Here is a 3902-nt window from a genome sequence, read left to right as displayed (position 1 = left end):
GCTTCATCCACTGCGTCCTGCTAGTCCCCGGCGAAAACGCGGGCGCTGCATAGTTTAAAACCGGCCGGCCAATTGCCTTGTATGTTGCCNTCGCCATAATAGGGCTTTCGCACGAGGCGATTTTTCAGGAAACTTTTGTGTTCAACTCACGCTAAAGATATCAAAATATAAAAAATATATAAAAATATTCGCCATAAAAAGACGTTTGCATTGTTCAACTTTGCATTCTACTTTTGGTTGAACGGCCTCTCAACTAATCGCTTTCAACAAAGTTGGTCGCCAGCCAATATTTAGCCATTCAACTTTTTTTTCGTGCAACCCTGCGTGAGTTGAAAGCAAAAGTTGAACGCAAAATCGCCTCGTGCGAACACCTTTTAATCGAGCAATCGTCATTATAAGAGACAATTCCTAAGCGCGGCCAAGGGCCGCCTACNATTGTACTCTGTCGACAATTGCGGTTGTGTGCGCCGAGAATGGGACCAGACTGTCGAAGGTGACTCCGAGGATTTTGGGGTTATACACCGTCGGTACTGTTTCGCCATCGACGTGAATACCTAGTTGTAGTCTGACATCCTTCGTCCAGGTGGTGAATAAAGTTGCCGAGGATTTCGTAGGGGAGAGGGTTAGGCTCCGTGCAGTGAAGAAGTGAGGAAGCTCGGCGAGGTAACCGTTTACTTTCGAGCACAAGTCATCAATTCCATTCCCAGTCGCCATAATAGGGCTTTCGCACGAGGCGATTTTTCAGGAAACTTTTGTGTTCAACTCACGCTAAAGATATCAAAATATAAAAAATATATAAAAATATTCGCCATAAAAAGACGTTTGCATTGTTCAACTTTGCATTCTACTTTTGGTTGAACGGCCTCTCAACTAATCGCTTTCAACAAAGTTGGTCGCCAGCCAATATTTAGCCATTCAACTTTTTTTTCGTGCAACCCTGCGTGAGTTGAAAGCAAAAGTTGAACGCAAAATCGCCTCGTGCGAACACCTTTTAATCGAGCAATCGTCATTATAAGAGACAATTCCTAAGCGCGGCCAAGGGCCGCCTACGCAGAACCAACATTTTCAATTGAAGCCTCTGGAGCCTGGGGTCTTCGCCTTTATGCACAAGAAATGTTATATACCCTTGGCGGCCCCCTCTTGTACGGCAACGCGGAAAGGCTCAAGTCATCAACTAGAAACAAGCAATAGAAATTGTGATTTTTACCTAGGCTCCCTAGGGTCTAGGCATTTTGGAGTTACATTTTTGAAAACGCCAGTTCATGCCCTCCGCAAAATGGGCTGTGGGAGGTGCCACGTTCACTCCCTCTCCACCCACTACGCACGCAAAGATCGGCCGAAGAGAAAAGTTTCCCCGTTAGATACCTCGACAAACACGAATAACGCTTTCGTAACTATATAACTATTATAATAATAGGAGTACGACTATCTGCCACAAATCTAAAATGTAGGAAACATTCCCAAATACGACTTGTAATATGCGCGTTCATATTTATGTAGATATGGCATATTTATATACATATGAAATGCAAAATAACGTAACATCGCCACTGAAATGGAAAAGATGTGGAGTTGTAATTTGATGAATTCCATCATAGCAATCAAAATGTGAATTTCGAATTTTTTATAAGTTACGACTTTTTGTATTTCAGCGACCGCTATTACATTATTTTGCATTTTAGGTGACGATATGTAACAAGGCCATGATTTTACTTTTTTACCTACCTTTAATGGTCCAATTAGGCATACAATAGCTCCAGTTTCGCAATTTATTGCAATACCGATTTCAGTTTTTCTTTTTACGGATAACGATTTCGACAATACTCCATTCAGGAAATTTTTTTATCATCTACGCATTATCTACTCGGGGCATCAGTTATTCTTGCAAACCTGGGATGTACATGTATCCCCGAATTGCTAAAAAAAGCCAGGTACGCAATTTTATTTAAATTTCCTTCACTGATAAAACTCCGCTCTTGTTTTTTAAATTTTTATTTATGTAACTAAAATTTTAAAATGCAAATAAATTCTTTTAATTTTTTAACTAGAATCCACAATATTGCAATTGTACGTACATATATATTTATGTACATATAAGAATTCACATTAAAATAAAACAAACAAAACAAAACAGTAGTAGGGGAGAACTATCGATGTGCTATCGATAGTAGGAATGGTTTCATTTTGTCGCCACTTTCGAATTTTTCTAATCACTAGGACATTTCACACCGAGCTTTGTACTCGGCATGGTAAAAATATTTAGGGCCGGTTACTCAATGTCTGGTTAACGCTAATCCCCGGTTAAACATAGTTATCGACGTTACCGACTCCCTGTTGTATGCATGGAGTCGTAGACGTCGATAACGATGTTTAACCGCAGATTAGAAAAGTTGATATAGGTCCGGTGTTTGGCGGAGGCAAAGTCGGTTGGTTTACCTATCGAGATGACTATGGGTAGGTGGTCTGATGCTAGAGTCAGCATAGGTCGCCATGTTATGCTGTTTATCAGACCAGCGCTGACTATTGTGATGTCTGGCGAGCTACTGCAGTTACCCATAATCCTGGTGGATGCGTCGTCGTTCATTGTGCAGAATATCGAATCGTCTATCTGCTCAGCCAAGTCTGTTCCCCTACGATCGTTTGACAGGCTTGAGTGCCAAATATCGTGGTGCGCATTAAAGTCACCTACTACCATACGGTTTTCACCTCTGAGGAGCGCACCTATATCAGGGTGATATCCTGCCGGGTAGCAGGTGACAGGGGGTATGTATATGTTAAATATTTCGAGCTCGACATCGCCTGACCGGATAGCGATGCCCTGACATTCTAGGGTGGTATCCCTGCGGTCGATGTCTGCTTCGATTAGACGATACTGCACGGTGTGGTGCGTGATGAACCCTAAGCCACCACCATTATCTCGCTCGCGATCTCGACGGTGCACGTTGTACCCGGCGCAATTCAACAAAGTTGGATTGCTGTGCGAATTCGTCTCTTGAACCGCAGCTATCAATATACCATGCCGACACATGAAGACGGTTATCTCCTCAATCTTGCTCTGTAGCGCGTGGCAGTTAAATTGAAGGAGCTTCATGTGGTTCGGGAGACGTGTTGTGATGTGGGGTGTAAGTGATGTGTGTGTTCTTATCGCCGTTGGCTGTGTGCGCTGCTGCGATGATTGCCGCCCTGTGGTGGTGGCGGGGAGCGTCGCAATTGGGATCTGCGACCGAGCAGCGCAACACGGGCCCTCGAAGTTCCTCGTCCAATCTCGCGTGGTACGCAGACCTGAGCATGCCCTAAAGTGGCACCAGCCAAGGCAGGTGTTGCACTTGACTGATGTCACATTACGGAATATCCTGGTCCGTCATACCGTGCAGATTGTAGGGGGAATCAGGAGTTGTTGGCGGCGGCGTGTGGGTGGTGGTGCGGTTGTGTGTGTTATGTGGTCTGTCGTGGCTGTGGTATGGTCTGTGGTGTTATGATGTTGTTGTGTTGTGGTGACTGTGTGAGGCTGCTCGGGTGGACTGTGGTTAGCCGTGGAGGCTGCTCTGTTTGAGCAACAGTGGGCCACGTACGACGTGGTCCACTGTCTATGTGTCGGTAGTCTCGAGCAGACTCTGAGGTGACTCCACCCCTCGCAGGCATTACACTTGACTGAGGAGGAGTTGTGGTGTAATCGTCTCCGGCATACAGAGCAGGTGTAGGTTTCTGGCCCTGGGTTTGACTCGATGCCAGCCCTGAGTAGAAGAATACGTAGTGGATGTAGCCCTATGGACGGACAACTCCTGAGATACTTCGGCGACCCAAACGGGGTTAGATCGCCGAAAAAACAGCCCTTGGTCGGGTAAAACCCGAGACATTCCGGTACGTAGAACCGGCTGTCTCGGGTTTTACCCGACCAAGGG

This window comes from Rhagoletis zephyria, unplaced genomic scaffold (assembly GCF_001687245.7).
Source record: "Rhagoletis zephyria isolate East Lansing unplaced genomic scaffold, Rhagoletis_zephyria_1.1 Rzeph_scaffold_02358, whole genome shotgun sequence".
Lineage (NCBI taxonomy): Eukaryota > Metazoa > Arthropoda > Insecta > Diptera > Tephritidae > Rhagoletis > Rhagoletis zephyria.
This window is presented reverse-complemented; position numbering follows the sequence as displayed.